The 17,550-nt window shown below is 46.7% G+C and overlaps 1 protein-coding gene across 6 annotated transcripts in view; it reads right to left on the bottom strand.

Annotated features, from left to right (window-relative positions):
• Window positions 1–17,550, bottom strand: part of SEMA6B (semaphorin 6B) — a 683,939-nt gene that overhangs the window by 243,842 nt on the left and 422,547 nt on the right. The gene's annotated exons all lie outside the window — the stretch shown is intronic.

Raw genomic sequence — 17,550 nt, 5'->3', positions numbered from 1 at the left:
TTTATAAATGTCCTCCTGGGTGTCTAAGGGTTTTTAAGCTTCTCTGCTAGACAACTGCAGGGCTAGGATGATATACAGGGCGGGACACTCTGAGCTTTGTGCTTACTCCTATGTTATCAATCACAGTGCAGCAATCTAGAGTTTGGCAGGCTTACAGCTCAGTGTGTCATGCAAGATTTCGCAGTACAGGCACTGCTCAGGACCTTTATCTGGACTGGTACAGACATCAGTCCTCTTACTCAACACTTGGTAAGTGTCGAAATGCTAATATATATTTTGTGTGCATGATTGTGTCAAATGTCAGACTGGCCCACTAAAGCCCCCAGCCCCGAACCTGCAATCAATCAGAATTCAGACACGCACACTGACTGTCTGGGACCCAAGCAGTCAGTCATATAGTCTACTAAGCTCATACAGTTACATCTGGCACTGTGATTGACCTAGCGAGGAGCCATTGGCTCCCTGCTGTGCCAATCACTCTTGTGGCTGCAGACAGCATTCTGCCTCTGGCCACAAGAGACCCCTTTCTCCACCAACTCCCTATTGCATGAGTGATATCATTCATGTGATTGCAGAACGAAAAGGAAGATAAAACACTGGTGGACTGCTTAAGGTATGTATTTTTTTTTTTAAATATAAAGAGAATAGGTGCTGTGTGCCCACGTGGGAGTGGAGGGCTAATTGCTGGAGGGGAGATAGCTGGGGATTACCTACAAAGGGGTGCCAAAAAAAAGGGTGAATAGTATACTAGTAATGATCCAGATAAACTGTCAAAAGCACAGAATTCTAACGTAATTCTGTTGTTGCTCAAGTTCAAATGCTTCAGAGGAATCCTAGGGAAAGACAGAGGGAAGGCTACTTCATGGAGGATACAACATTTTGAGGTTGGGGGTTTACTGCCAGATGGAATAATTATAGAGAGATGCCTAAATGGTGGATACTACCTACTGAGGGGGAAGCTAATTACCAGTGAGGATTACCTACAGGGGGATGCCTACAAGGGGGATACTACATACTGGGGACCTACTTGCACAGAGATGATAAACTACTATATGGATGCACAGAGGGTGGCCTAACTACTATATGGAAACAAAGGGGCTTTATTACTATATATGGGCACAGAGGGGCCTTACTGCTATACGGAAACAATGGGGCCTGACTATTATATGGGGGTTACAAAGCAGGTCTAGCTACAATATAGGGGCACAGGGGGACCTAACCCCCTCCTTATAAAGGAGTACATAGAAGGCCTAACTATTATTTGGATGTCCAGAAAGCCTGGCTACTATATGAGGGATCAGAGAAGGCCTTACTACAATATGGAGGCACAAAGAGGCCTGTCTACTATATGTGGGCATAAATAAGGCCTAACACTATGTAAATGGAAGCACAGAGGGACTACTTACTATATGCAGGGACATAGGGGCTCTATCTCCTATATGGAGGCAAAGAGGTGGCTTATTTAGTATATGAGGGCACAGATAGGGACCTTTCTATTATGTAAGGGCATTGAGGGGGCCTAAGTACTATTTGAGGGCCCAAACCTGGCCTAAATACTACATGGGGGCACAGAGGGGAGCACAGTTACATTGTGAAGCAATACAGATGGAGACTCTGTACAGAGGTGATGAGGATGCAAGAGAAAAGAGCCTAAAATGATTGTCTGTGGAGAAGAGGTATCACCAGGAGAAGTCTTGTAATGGTCAGGACAAATGGAGAAGAAAGGAAAAGTAAGCAAATCCGAGAAGGGATGCAAGGGACTATTTCATCAGACCTGACTGTGGGAAGGCATGAGTGGCTCGAATGAGCCTCGGCATGTAATTGTTTATCCTCTGATTGTTTATTGTAATGGCCTCTACCTGATCCAGCCTGTCATTATACAGTATTTATGGGTGGAGTATTTTTATATACTAGTGCTCACTGTTAAGTTTATCAGAATGGCTGGACCCAGACACGTTAGATGTTGGACATCTCATGAAGGCGTCGGATGTTTGGCCAGCACATAAAAGAAGAGACAGCAGTAAGGGGAGCAAGGTAGGGGCAGCTTGTAGCCGCAGTACGGGCTTGTACTGAAAGGCTGTAGTCAGAAGGAGCCCGGCAGAAGGCAGGAAGAGCCCAGCAGTGTGGCAGCTGGAAGAACTGCCTACTGTGCTCAGCGATGTGGCAGTTCTTCTGTGCAGGTGACAGAAGAGACAATTCCGTTACCTGCAACATCTGCCAGCAGAAAGTGGGTTTGGGTCAAAACCACAGCACCATATGTATGCAGCAGCATATAGAGCTTTCAGAGTGTAAGAACTAGGAATTTCCTGCTTGTTGTCATAGAGCCTTTAGCTGATTCTAGGCAGGAAAGACCCCAAAAGCCGTTGTTAGGGCTACAATTAAACACAGCACACAGCTTGTGATTCCCTGTGAATAGGCTGGCTACCACCGCAGCTGCAGCTTATTCTCACAGAGAGCCAGGCATCTGCGCACTGTGAAGAATTAGCTGCAGTTATGCTGCGTTTACACGGAACGATAATCGTAAATGCAGCGAACAATCAAACGGCAAGCGAAAAAATCGTTAATTTTGATCTTACAACATGTTCTTAAATCGTCGTTTGTCGTTTGCAAAAAATTCGCAGATCATTCCGTGTAAACAGTGGTTCACCGATTTAACCTATGTGCGAGATAGGCTTAAGCGATCGCAAAACGATCACAAAACGATTTTTCCTTACAATATATCGTTCCGTCTAAACGTTGATCGGTATAAAAAAAATCGTTATCGTACGATCGGGCAAATTATTGCTACGTGTAAACCCAGCATTAGTAGTGAGCATCTTATCAGATTGTAGGCAGGAAAGACCCGAAAAGACCTTGTTAGGGCTACTACACAGCACAGCATAGAATATACATAACGATACACAGTGCATAGACTAACAGCATATCAGCTAGTTAGACAGACAGACAGGCCAGCAGGCAGCTTATAATTCTCTTGCATAGACCTGTGTCTGTCTATTTTTTCCTACAGGTGAATTTTCGCAGGACAGTTTATTGTGCTCTGCGCTTGTTAATTTTTATTTTTTTTAAATGCACGTATCAGTGGCAGGCAGGCATAAAACTTCAGATATATTTAGTGTGCGTCAGGCTTGGCCTAGTTACGATGTGATAGCAATGGTTGCTGTGTTTTATTTGGCTCTGTGCCAGGTTTAAGAAAAATTAAACAATACCACTCACGTCTCGCCGGCAGGTATACGAAAACTTCAGATATATACAGTGCGTGCCAGGCTTGGCCTAGTTACATTGTGGCAAAAATGGATGCAGTGTTTTATTTGCCACTGCGCCAGGTTTAAAAAAAACACCTCTTGTGTCTCGCCAGCAGGCATACATAAAACTTCAGATATATACAGTGTGCACCATTTTTTGCCTAGTTTCGGTGTGATAGTAACGGTCGCAGTGTTAGACCTGACGCAGAGCCAAATAAAACAAAAATAAAAAAGACACCTCTCACATCTCACTAGCAAGCATATGTAAAACTTAAGATTTATCCAATGTCCACCAGGCTTGGCCTAGTTATGGTGTGATAGCAACGGTCACAGTGTAAAACGTGGTGCAGGACCAAATAGAACAAAAATAAATACTTTTCACGTCTCACCGGCAGGCATACGTAAAGCTTCAGATATATCTATTGTGTGGTATTCTTAGCCTAGTTACAGAGTGATAGCAACGGTCGCAGTGTTTTATTTGGCTCTGTGCCAGGTTTAAGAAAAATACAAAAACACCTCCCACGTCTTGCTGGCAGGCATACAAAAAATTTAAGATATATCCAGTGCGTGCAAGGCTTGGCACAGTCAATGAATAAATTGGAAAATACACACCAAATAATCACCTCGGGTGTTGTGTGTCAGTTAGAAGGGACGCCTCCTTCCCACTTAGACAATCCAAGGAATAAAGATACTGACACAAAATTGCATTTCTACTTGTATTCCATTTCTTATTTACAAATAACAAATGCTTCACATAGTTCATAACGTCAGCAACCGTTTGCAAGGATACTGTTAATGAAGCTCCGTCATTGCGAACAGTTTAGGGCGCTGGTAAAGTCCAACAAACAGCCAAAAAGCAGAGACCTCCACTGCAGCTGGGAGGTCAGGTGGTAGCATCATTACGCAATGTTTCAGAGGTGGATCCTCCTTTTTCAAGGAGGACTGGACATATTAAACAAAAATCAAGGAGGAGGGATTCTCAGAGCTGTCAAAAAGGGTAGCGTAAATCTTCTGTCTATCTATCTATACATCCTATATCTATTATATATGTATCTTGTGGCTGGAGGTATAATGCTGCCTCCGGCCATAAGAGTGGCTGGCAGGGTGAAGGGCCAATAGCTGTTTTCTCTGCCAGTCAGGGCGCCGTGGCCACATAGTTTAACTGTGAGCATTCATTGGGAACTCTCACAGTTAAAAGGACCAGAGCACATGGCAGCAGCGGGTGACCGCACTGCTGTTATGCAGGGGGACAGTTGGACTTAGAATGTAGGAAATCTCCCTGGGCCCCCCTGGAGCTCAGGGCCCCGGGTGGTAGCCCAGATTGCCCTTATTATAATCCGCCTATGCGTGCTGTTGCAAGGCAGGGATGGCAAAGCAGGAAAAATAGTAACAGCTAGGGACCGAATAACAAGGGACAGCGGCCGCCATCAGGTTGTGCAAAGTTTGCATTTCCACAAGCCTAAATGTCAACATCTCCAGGGCCAGCAATTTTGAGATGTGGCAGTTTAATGCTTGCCCATGTGGGTGAGTTTTTCAAAATTTAAAGAGGATGTGTCTGACCACATCACACACACACAATGCAGGCCCGTGCAGGCTCAGTGAAGCAGCAGATCGGAGGCAGATGAGAGACTGCGGGGGTCCCGATCGGTAAGTGATAGGGGACTCCCCCTGTTACTTACACTTAAACGCTACGTCCGAGCCGCGATCACGGCGTTTAAGGAGTCAATGGCACGCTGCAGCGCGATCGCTGCAGCGTGTCATTAACGGAGAGGTGCCGGCTGCTGATTTCAGCCGGCCCCCACCTGCTATGAAGCTCATGCTCATAGCGGGAGAAACACCCAGGACGTACAGTTACGTCCAGGGTCGTCTGGTGACAGACTTCCATGACGTAACTGTACGTCCAGGGTCGTCTAGGGGTTCAAATGAGAAGAATCTGTTCCTCAGAGGCACGTTTTGAGGAACAGTGTAGGGATTTAAAAATGAGATTTATTGAGAGAGGTTATAGCAAGAGGACGATAAAACGAGGCTATCTATGAGCAAAAAAACACCCAGCGTCAACAACTCCTGCAGATGGTGAAAAGTAAAAAAGAGTGACAACAAAATTAGATTCATTTCCACATTTAATTCAGAATGGGAAGGTATGCAGAAGGCAATTTCTAAATATTGGACCGTTTTACAAACAGACTCAATCTTGGCCAGGAAAATATCAAAAAATCCCCTTATGACAGCACGAAGGGGAAAAAAACTCAAAGATTTGCTGTTAGGAGCCACTCCAAAGCCAGCAAATCTTTTGAGTTGTAAAAAAACAAAGTCAAAAATTGGATGCTTTTCATGTTGGGGATGTAGAGCATGTGGGAACATTGACAGGGCCTCTACTTTCATGTCCGCTGATGGTATAAAGGAATTTGAGATCAGGGACTATATTTACTGTAATAGTCGTTAGGTTATCTACTATGCCACATGTGGTTGTGGTCAGGGGCGTAACTAGAAATGACTGGGCCCCATAGCAAACTTTTGATTGGGGACCCCCTCCTCTGACCGACCACTATGCCATCAACACACCCAGCTCTACACAGAATCTGTACACCATACAAATTACAGTGCAGTAACATCAGGTGACTCACAGGGGACGTCTTCTCTGATCGGAGTTCTTCCCTTTTCTTCCCTTTTCGTCATCTTCTCCGAGCCACGAATCCACAGAATCTGCCAGAGAAACATATTAGGCTCCTCACTCTGTCACCATCCTCATTTCTCTACTAACTGCACTGGCCCCTTTAAGCCCTCATTTAGTGGGTAACCCTGACTCTTTGTAGTGTATGTGTGTGTGTATATATATATATCCCTAATATGCCCAGCTCTGTGTAGACACCTTATAGATGGTCCCTTGTTCAGTCCTCCATATAGATGGTCTTTTCTGCATCTCCTATAGTAGGGAGCCTCCCTCTCTGTGTCCCTTTATAGTAGATGACAACCTCTGTGCATCCCCTATACCAGGGGTAGGGAACCTTGGCTCTCCAGCTGTTGCAAAACTACAACTCCCATCATGTGTGGACAGTCAAAGCTAAAGCTGTAGTTTTGCAATAGCTATAGAGCCAAGGTTCACTATCCCTGCCTAATAGTATATGGCTACCTCTGTGTGTGCATCATCCTATAGGTTTCCCCCAGTGTTGTCCATCCCCCGTATAGATATCCCAGTGTTGTGCACCCCCCTATAGGTAGCCCAGAGTTTTGTGAATCCCCTATAGGCTGCCCCAGTGTTGTCCATCCCCCTATAGGCAACCCCCAGTCTTGTGCATCTTCCTATAGGCAGCCCCCAGTCTTGTGCATCCTCCTACAGGCAGCCCCCAGTCTTGTGCATCCCCCTACAGGCAGCCCCCAGTCTTGTGCATCCCCCTATAGGCAGCCCCCAGTCTTGTGCATCCCCCTACAGGCAGCCCCCAGTCTTGTGCATCCCCCTATAGGCAGCCCCCAGTCTTGTTCATCCCCCTATAGGCAGCCCCCAGTCTTGTGCATCCCCCTATAGGCAGCCCCCAGTCTTCTGCATCCCCAGACCCGTATAGCCCCCAGTGTTGTTTCCCCCCCATATAGCCCCCAGTGTTGTTTCTCCCCCATAAAGCCCCCCAGTGTTGTTCCTCCCCCATATAGCCCCCAGTGTTGTGGTTCCTCCCAAATATAGCCCCCAGTGTTGTTGTTCCTCCCCCATAAAACCCCTAGTGTTGTTGTTGTTCCTCCCCCATATAGCCCCCACTGTTGTTGTCCTCCCCTATTTAGCCACCAGTGTTGTTGTTCCTCCCCCATATAGCGCCTAGTGTTGTTGTCCTCCCCGTATAGCCCCCAGTGTTGTTGTCCTTCCCCCATATAGCCCCCAGTGTTTTTGTCCTCCCCATATAGCCCCCACTGTTGTTGTCCTTCCCCCATATAGCCCACTGTTGTTGTCCTCCCCCATATAGCCCCTAGTGTTGTTGTCCTCCCCCATATAGCCACCAGTGTTGTTGTTCCTCCCCCATATAGCCCCCAGTGTTGTTGTCATCCCCCATATAGCCACCAGTGTTGTTGTTCCTCCCCCATATAGCCCCCAGTGTTGTTGTCATCCCCCATATAGCCCCCACTGTTGTTGTCCTTCCCCCATATAGCCCCCACTGTTATCCTCCCCATATAGCCCCCACTGTTGTTGTCCTCCCCCATATAGCCCCTAGTGTTGTTGTCCTCCCCCATATAGCCACCAGTGTTGTTGTTCCTCCCCCATATAGCCCCCAGTGTTGTTGTCCTTCCCCCATATAGCCCCCACTGTTATCCTCCCCCATATAGCCCCCACTGTTGTTGTCCTTCCCCCATATAGCCCCCACTGTTGTTGTCCTTCCCCCATATAGCACCCAGTGTTGTTGTCCTCCCCCATATAGCCCCCACTGTTATTGTCCTTCCCCCATATAGACCCCACTGTTATTGTCCTCCCCCATATAGCCCCCACTGTTGTTGTCCTCCCCCATATAGCCCCCAGTGTTGTTGTCCTCCCCCATATAGCCCCCACTGTTGTTGTCCTTTCCTCATATAGCCCCCACTGTTGTTGTCCTTCCCCCATATAGCCCCCACTGTTGTTGTCCTCCCCATATAGCCCCCACTGTTGTTGTCCTCCCCCATATAGCCCCCAGTGTTGTTGTCCTCCCCCATATAGCCCCCACTGTTGTTGTCCTTCCCCTATATAGCCCTCACTGTTGTTCTTCCTCCCCCATATAGCCCCCACTGTTGTTGTCCTCCCCCATATAGCCCCCAGTGTTGTTGTCCTCCCCCATATAGCCCCCAGTGTTGTTGTCCTCCCCCATATAGCCCCCACTGTTATCGTCCTTCCCCTATATAGCCCTCACTGTTGTTGTTCCTCCCCCATATAGCCCCCACTGTTGTTGTCCTCCCCCATATAGCCCCCAGTGTTGTTGTCCTCCCCCATATAGCCCCCACTGTTGTTGTCCTTCCCCATATAGCCCCCACTGTTGTTGTCCTCCCCATATAGCCCCCAGTGTTGTTGTCCTCCCCCATATAGCCCCCACTGTTGTTGTCCTCCCCCATATAGCCCCCACTGTTGTTGTTCCTCCTCCCCCATATAGCCCCCACTGTTGCTGTCCTCCCCCATATAGCCCCCACTGTTATTGTCCCTCCCCCATATAGCCCCCACTGTTATTGTCCTTCCCCCATATAGCCCCCACTGTTATTGTCCTTCCCCCATATAGCCCCCACTGTTGTTGTCCTTCCCCCATATAGCCCCCACTGTTATTGTCCTTCCCCATATAGCCCCCACTGTTCCCCTCTGACAAAAAAGAAAAAAACAAAACAGAACTCACCAAACCACACGCTCCCCCGTCGGTCGCTGGTCTCTTCTTTCTTCCCCGCCGGATGAGCAGCTCCCTGGTCGAGTCCCACACAGCGCCATCACTGAGCTCAGTGTGCGCCGCGGCGGCTGGGACTTCCGGTACAGAGAGGGACATGCTCTCTGTACCCGGAAGTCCCAGCCGCGGCGGCGCACACTGAGCTTAGTGATGACGCTGCGTGGGACTGGACCAGGAAGCTGCTCATCCGGCGGGGGGCGACACTCTTGTGATCGCAAGCAAAACACTGCTTGCGGTCACAAGAGTAATTGACAGGGCGGGAAGCCTATGGCTTCTCGCGCTGTCAATTAGAACACTTAACACCCGGGAGGCCCGCTCGGCCACCGGGTGCTGCAGGCGGACAGCTTCGGGGGCCAAGGCCTCGGGCCCCCGGATGCCAGGGGCCCCGTAGCGGCTGCTACGGCTGCTACGGCGGTAGTTCCGCCAGTGGTTGTGGTAAGGCGCACATTGGTCTAACCTCGAGGGAATTGAGGGAATGAGTGAGGGAACATTTGAAGGGGAATTTGGCTAAAAAAAAAGAGGTAGAAGACGATGGGCAATTGACAACCATTCCCGTCACTTCAAATTGTACCATGAAGGTGATCCCAAAACTTTCCATGTTAGAGGTATTAAAAAAGTAGATGGAGGGACTGGAGGAAATGTAAGAAAAATCCTTGCACATAAAGAATGCCATTGGATTTCCGTACTGGGTACGTTGACTCCAAGTGGGTTGAACAAACAACAAAGTTTTGTTTCTTTTCTTTGATTGTCATGTTTTTATGCATCCTTTGTCTTTTGCCTTTTTTACATGTGTTATGTCATTTTCATTTTTGTACTTCAGTTTTGTAAATATGGTGGTGGGAGTTCGTTTGAAGTCCTCATTGGGGACATTAGCAGTGGCGTAGCCACCGTGGTCGCGGGGGTCGCCGCCGCGACCGGGCCCGCCACAAGGGGGGCCCGCGGGGCCCCCCGATCAATCACTCTTGTGACCGCAAGCATTGTTTTGCTTGCGGTCACAAGAGTCTGGCTCCGTCTTTCCCACGGCTGCTGCGCGGCTGCCGGGGGTGTCGCGTCTTACCCCCGGCAGCGCGCGCATCCCAGAACTCCCTGCGCGCCTTGGGCCCTGACTTCCGGTTTCCGGCGCGCAGGGAGTTCTGGGATGCGCGCGCTGCCGGGGATAAGACGCGACACCCCCGGCAGCCGCGCAGCAGCCGGGGACAGACCAGGAGGAGTGAGGATCAACGTGGGAGCGCGATGTCAGGTGATCAGGTGAGTTAAGTTTTGTTTTTTTTATCAGCCTGTACGGGTGGGGGGAAAGGAGGGGGGCATCTATGAGGGAGGGGGGCATCTATGAGGGAGGGGGGCATCTATGAGGGAGGGGGGCATCTATGAGGGTGGGGGGAAAGGAGGGGGGCATCTATGACGGTGGGGGGAAAGAGGGGGGCCATCTATGAGGGTGGGGGGAAAGAGGGGGGGCCATCTATGAGGGTGGGGGGAAAGAGGGGGGGCATCTATGAGGGTGGGGGGAAAGAGGGGGGCATCTATGAGGGTTGGGGGAAAGAGAGGGAATCTATGAGGGTGGAGGGAAAGGAGGGGGGCATCTATGAGGGTGGGGGGAAAGAGGGGGCCATCTATGAGGGTGGGGGGAAAGGAGGGGGGCATCTATGAGGGTGGGGGGAAAGAGGGGGCATCTATGAGGGTGGGGGGAAAGAGGGGGGGCATCTATGAGGGTGGGGGGAAAGAGGGGGGCATCTATGAGGGTGGGGGGGAAGGAGGGGGCCATCTATGAGGGTGGGGGGAAAGGAGGGGGCCATCTATGAGGGTGGGGGGAAAGGAGGGGGCCATCTATGAGGGTGGGGGGAAAGGAGGGGGCCATCTATGAGGGTGGGGGAAAGGAGGGGGCCATCTATGAGGGTGGGGGGAAAGAGGGGCCATCTATGAGGGTGGGGGGAAAGAGGGGGGCCATCTATGAGGGTGAGGGGGGAAGGGGACCATCTATAAGGGAGGGAGGAAGGGGACCATCTATAAAGGGGGGGAAAGGGGGACCATCTATAAGGGAGGGGGAGAAGGGGACCATCTATAAGGGAGGGGGGGAAGGGGACCATCTATAAGGGAGGGGGGGGGAAGGGGACCATCTATAAGGGAGGGGGGGGGGAAGGGGACCATCTATAAGGGAGGGGGGGAAGGGGACCATCTATAAGGGAGGGGGGGGGGAGGGGACCATCTATAAGGGAGGGGGGGGGAGGGGACCATCGATAAGGGAGGGGGGGGGGGAGGGGACCATCTATAAGGGAGGGTGGGGGGAGAGGGGACCATCTATAAGGGAGGGTGGGGGGAGAGGGGGCCATCTATAAGGGAGGGTGGGGGGAGAGGGGGCCATCCATAAGGGAGGGTGAGGAGAGAGGGGGCCATCTATAAGGGAGGGGGTAGAGGGGGCCATCTATAAGGGAGGGGGTAGAGGGGGCCATCTATAAGGGAGGGGGTAGAGGGGGCCATCTATTTGGGGGGGCAACATAGGGGGAGAGGGAATACACAGAGGGGGGCATATATTATTAGGAGGTCACATAGAGTCAGGGCTACCCACTAAATGAGGGTGTAAAGGGGACAGTACAGATGTGCAGTGTGTAGAGAGATGGAGATGGTGTCAGAGTGTGGAGCCTAATATGTCTGTCTAGCAGATTCTGTGGATTCGTGGCTTGGAGAAGTTCTCATAACGGCCCAGGACGGATGGAGAAGATGATGAAAAGGGAAGAACTCCGATCAGAAAAGACGTCTCCTGTGAGTCACCTGATATAACTGCACAGTAATGTATATGGTGTATAGAGCCTGTGTAGAGCTGGGGCCACCTCTATATGACTGGATGAGGTGATTTAGTATACTGGATTTGGTCAGTAACAATATGGTGGTGATGGTAGTGGTTGTGGTGTGGCGGTAATGTTTCCTCCCTATATACTGGTATTACTGGTAATATTGGTCTCAGTATACAGGATTTGGTCGGTAACAGTATGGCGGTAATAGGTAATATCTGTCTTGGTGTGTGTGTGTGTGTGTGTATATATATATATATATATATATATATATATATATATATACATACAGTGGTACCTTGGTTTAAGAGTAACTTCGTTTAAGAGCGTTTTGGTTTAAGAGCTCACAGTTTTTCAAAATTGTGACTTGGTTTAAGAACATTGCTTTGGTTTAAGAACTTCCTGTATTGGGTGGGAGCGCGAGTGGAAAAGGGGCATGGCCTGCATAGCGGGGTCTACAGCACTGTACTCTAAACACCTTCCAAATCATAGCAGATCCCCTTCAGGCTGGGGCTTACATCAGGGGACAGGACTGTGGGGGGGGGGGTAATCTCTCCATAGCTGTAACCCCTCTCTCCCCGGACAGAGAGTGCTGCATGTATGTGCCCACATCTGTCCTGCTCATTCCTTCATGCTCCCTGCAGTCTCTATCAGCCCTTGTGTTTCCCATCCTCTCCATTACTGTACAGTACAGAATAATAAATATATTTGGGGTGTGGAACCAATTGTCTGCATTTACATGATTTCTTATAGGAAAATTTGCTTTGGTTTAAGAGTGGATTTGGAGTACAAGCACGGTCCTGGAACGAATTATGCTCATAATCCAAGGCACCACTGTGTGTATGTGTATATATATATATATATATATATATATATATATATATATACACACACACACACACACACAACAACAATAGCATCACTTGGTCGTGAAAGGAGGGGGGGGGGGGGCCCAAGTTGGCCTCTCGCACCAGGGCCCAGGAGACATTAGCTACGCCCCTGGACATTAGATATATATATATATATATATATATATATATATATATGCTGCAAGAGAATATTATGAGCAACATTGAAAATAACAGATACAGAAAAGCTGTTATGTAGTGGCAATGATAAGAAAAGTGTTCACGTGTGGAAAAAGCAATTCTGCGGATAGGTGTATCCACTATGCAATATGCTAGTTATTAGGATTATTTATCTTGTTGATATGTTTATACTCACATTATTGTCAGTATTTCATCCCACTAAACCCTTTGGAACCTTGTATATGGGCTTATTTACATTTTTTTAATAATTATTTTATAATATATACAGTGCTCGCCAAAAGTATTTGCACCGCTGCAATTCTATCAGATAAGACTCAATTTCTTCCAGAAAATGATTGCAAGCAGAAATGCTTTGGTAATAATATCTTCATTAATTTTGCTTGCAATGAAAAAACACAAAAGAGAATGTAAAAAAGTCAAATCATTTTACACAAAACTCCAAAAATGGGCCGGACAAAAGTATTGGCACCCTCAGCCTAATACTTCGTAGCACAACCTTTAGACAAAATAACTGTGAATAACTGCTTCCGGTAACTATCAATGAGTTTCTTACAATGCTCTGCTGGAATTTTAGACCATTCTTCTTTGTCAAATTGCTCCATGTCCCTGAGATTTGAAGGGTGTCTTCTCCAAACTGCCATTTTGAGATCTCTCCACAGGTGTTCTAAGGGATTCAGGTCTGGACTCATTGCTGGCCACTTTAGAAGTCTTCAGTGCTTTCTCTCAAACCATTTTCAAGTGCTTTTTGAAGTGTTTTGGGTCATTGTCTAGCTGGAAAACCCATGACCAAGCTTTTTCACACTGGGCCCTACATTATGCTGCAAAATTTGTTGGTAGTCTTCAGACTTCATAATGCCATGCACACCGTCAAGCAGTCCAGTGCCAGAGGCGGCAAAGCAACCCCAAAACATCAGGGAACCTCCACCATGTTTGACTGTAGGGACCATATTCTTTTCTTTGAAGGCCTCTTTTTTTTCCCTGTAAACTCTATGTTGATAGTACGGGTTGACACTGTTGCACCCTCGGACTGCAGGGCAGCTAGAACTTGGTTGGATGTTAGCCGAGGTTCTTTAGCCACCATCCGCACAATCTTTCGTTAAAATCTCTCGTCAATTTTTCTTTTCCATCAATATGTAGGGAGGTTAGCCACAGAGCCATGGGTTTTAAACTTTTTGATGACACTGCGCATAGTAGACACAGGAACATTCAGGTCTTTGGAGATGGACTTGTAGCCTTGAGATTGCTCATGCTTCCTCACAATTTTGCTTATCGAGTCCTCAGACAGTTCTTTGGTCTTCTTTCTTTTCTCCATGCTCAATGTGGTACACACAAGGACACAGGTTGAGTCAACTTTAATCCATTTCAACTGGCTTCAAGTGTGATTTAGTTATTGCCACCACCTGTTATGTGCCACAGGTAAATAACAGGTGCTGTTAATTATAAAAATTAGAGAAGCATCACATGATTTTTCTAAGGGTGCCTATACTTTTGTCCACCCCCTTTTTTCAGGTTTCTTTGGCATAAAATATTTGTATTAAGCCTTTAACCCTTAGAGGTCCGGGCCAATTTAAATTTTAGCGATTTTGTTTTTCCCTCCTTGTGCTTAAAAGGCCATAGCCACTAATTGTACTTTGCAATGACAGGCTGAATTTTTTCATAAAGTACACTGCAAAAGCAGGAAAAAACTCAAAGTGTGGTGAAATTGAAAAAAAAAAAAAAATTCTTTTATTTGGAGGGTTTCCGTTTTAAGGCTGGGTTCACACTACGTATATTTCAGTCAGTATTGTGGTCCTCATACTGCAACCAAAACCAGGAGTGGATTAAAAACACAGAAAGGATCTGTTCACACAATGTTGAAATTGAGTGGATGGCCGCCATATAACAGTAATTAACGGCCATTATTTCAATATAACAGCCGTTGTTTTAAAATAACAGCAAATATTTGGCATTAAATGGCGGCCATCCACTCAATTTCAACATTGTGTGAACAGAGCCTTTCTGTGTTTTTAATCCACTCCTGGTTTTGGTTGCAATATGAGGACCACAATACTGACTGAAATATACATAGTGTGAACCCAGCCTTACGCTGTATGCCCGGGGGCGGGGGAAATGACTTGTTATATATGTTCCTCAAGTTGTTACGATTACAACAATATGTAACATGACTTTTATTGTATCTGATAAAAAATGGCTGTAAAAAATTCAAACCATTGTTAACAAATATATGTTTCTTAAAATTGCTCCATTCCCACACTTATAACGCTTTTATCCTTTGGTCTATGGGGCTGTGTGAGGAGTCATTTTTTGTGCCATGATGTGTTCTTTCTATCGGTACCTTTATTGCGCATATGCGACTTTTAGATCGCTTTTTATTACAATTTTTCTGGATTTGAGCGCAATTTTGCACTTTGGGATTTTTTTGAGCTTACGCCATTTACCATGCGAGATCAGGAAGGTGATTAATTAATTGTTGATAGCTAATTAATAGTTAGGGGGTGATTCTGACTTTTATTAGGGGAGGGGGCTTTTTATTGATAACACTTTTTTTTTTTTTTTTTTTTTTACACTTATACTAGAAGCCCCCCTGGGGGACTTTTAGTATAAGTACACTGATCTCTCATTGAGATGTATGCTGCATAGATATGCAGCATAGATCGATGAGATAGGCACATTGATTGCTTCCGGCTGCTGCAGCCGGAAGCAATCGTGTGCCAAGCCAGGATCAGCGCCATTACTAGACACCAGGGATCAGCTGCATCAAGTAATCGGATGCAACTTTAACAGCTGCATCCGATTACTGTATTAGCGGGCACGGCGATCGGACCGTGCCCGCTAATAGCTGCGGTCCCGGCTACGAGCAGCAACCGGGGCCGCGGCGGTTCAGAGCGCGGCCCCGCTCTGAACACATGGAGACGGCCCTGTACATACGGGTACGTCCAGGGTCGCCTAAGGGTTAAAGATTAACTGTGGGTGTTAGCATAAATACTGTTAAATACTACGGCCAAAACATATTTTTTAACATGTTGTTACATAAGGAAAGTTCAACAAAGTCCTAATGTACATTAATTATGGGAAATGCACATATAAAAATGCACATTTCCCCTAATTTAGTAGATCAGGCATGCTTCAGATTCTCTAAAAAAACATGACGGCACGAATCAGGAGTAATTCATAAAAAGTGTCTAGCAGAGGGCGCACAATATGTAGAAGTCTATGTAGTGTATTGTCTTTGGAACTGTATGTAATGTAGTGTTAGTGAGTTGCTACAGTACACTATCCTTTATTGATGGAATACTTTTATGGAATACTTTGGGGAGCAAGGACACTTGCATCTCATTCTCTCCCACCCTGTGCTGCTGATGACCAGGCTCACACCGGGAGAGAGGGAGATGATCGGCACCAAGCAAGGAGTGACAGAGGTGCCCGTGCATCTAACTACCTCCTACCCTGCTCGGTGCTGTGGGACAGATTCACACTGTACTACTACTCCCATCATCTGCTTATACTATGAGCGCTCCTGACTCGTGCTCAGCCCGCACTTATTCTTATTATATGTGTCTTTCATTAAATGAACCACAAATAGTAACACTGCTCGCTTTAAAAAAATATTATTTTTGCTGGATTATTCCTTACAGGCTTTAAAACTGCTGTATAATAATAGTACCATTTTACTCCAATTTTCTCAGCAAAAATAGGTAAAATATTTATGGTATGTAGCTATTGTTAGATTTTTGATTTGTAATTTTTTTTTTCAGTTCCATTCCCTAGACAAAGTCATCTTGAATTACAACACCTTTCCTATAGTGCGATATTAGGATTGTGCGAGGGTTGTTGCATTGCAATAAAACTTTTTGTAAATGTGTGTTTTTTTCTCAATGGCCTTTGTAAAGGGGAACTCCACATAAGGAAAAATAGTTTTCTATTAAAGTACATTAAAAGATGTGTCTATATAATTTATTACCATATCTGTACAGTTCTGCCACACTGGTAGTTGTTTGAAATCCAGGAAGTGAAGAAAAATTGCCTCTGTGTCAATTCACATTGTCTCCTGCTCCCACTGCTCTCCCACCTTAGGAAAGAAATATTCCATGCTTCTGTCTCACATTGTGTGTGTTTGCGGAGTGCAGGCTGATGATGCAGACAGGGGGCAGGGCGTGATGTCACAGGAGGCAGGATGGATCCCGAAACCCCTGAGTGATCCACCATCTCTGACCGGCCAGAAGCAGCTGCTGCACTGATTTCACTGATTGTGCAAAAGTCTGCAGTGAAATTAGGGCTGTGTTCACACTTGTTGGAGTTTCATTGCAGTACTGCAGCGTATTTACAAAAATGATGCAGTAACACAAGTAAATTATGCTAAATGGCAAAGCGGATATGAGCCGGCACTGCCAATCCCACCTGGAGAAAAAGCAAGTATTGGATAAACTCCTTATTGTGGGGCTCAACTTCAAAGATAAAAGATGCTTGATCATATGTGCGTGGAAATGAAAAGAAAAAATAAATTTCAAAAGTTCTTCACTTTATTCCAATATCAGCGTTACAGGTAAAGAATACAGTGTGCTGTGTGGTGTTACAGGTAGTACTGGGAACTGCTCCACCAGGAAATACAAAAACACAATACAGAACAAAACCCCCTAAAACAAATGGATTTTTGGTAGTTTCAAAACTGAGATAGATAGGTAAGTAATGCTATATGCTTCTGCAGAAGTTTCATTTTTTTAAAGGGGTTATCCAATGCTACAAAAACATGGCCACGTTCTTTCAGAGACAAAACAACTCTTGTTTCTAGTTCAGGTGGGGTTTGCAATTAAGCTCCATTCACTTCAATGGAACTGAGCAGAAAAACCCCGCCCAAGTTGGAGACAAGAGTGGGGCTGTCTCTAGAAGAAAGTGGCCATGTTTTTGAAACACTGGATAACCCCTTTAACCTCTACCGGGAGTTCCCCCTTAATTGGACACTGTCTGACAGTTTCTGTTATGCTGTTATGCTTTGTGTCAGCCACTACAGAAACTAAAATTTATCTCCTAATTACTACCACGGTACTCACAGCCACCAGAGGTATTGGGAAGAGTTGGGTATGGTCCATTACCGTCC

The sequence above is a fragment of the Dendropsophus ebraccatus genome, chromosome 3 (assembly GCF_027789765.1).
Source record: "Dendropsophus ebraccatus isolate aDenEbr1 chromosome 3, aDenEbr1.pat, whole genome shotgun sequence".
NCBI lineage: Eukaryota > Metazoa > Chordata > Amphibia > Anura > Hylidae > Dendropsophus > Dendropsophus ebraccatus.
Note: the sequence above shows the minus strand (reverse complement) of the source record. Positions and strands in the feature narration are given on the sequence as shown.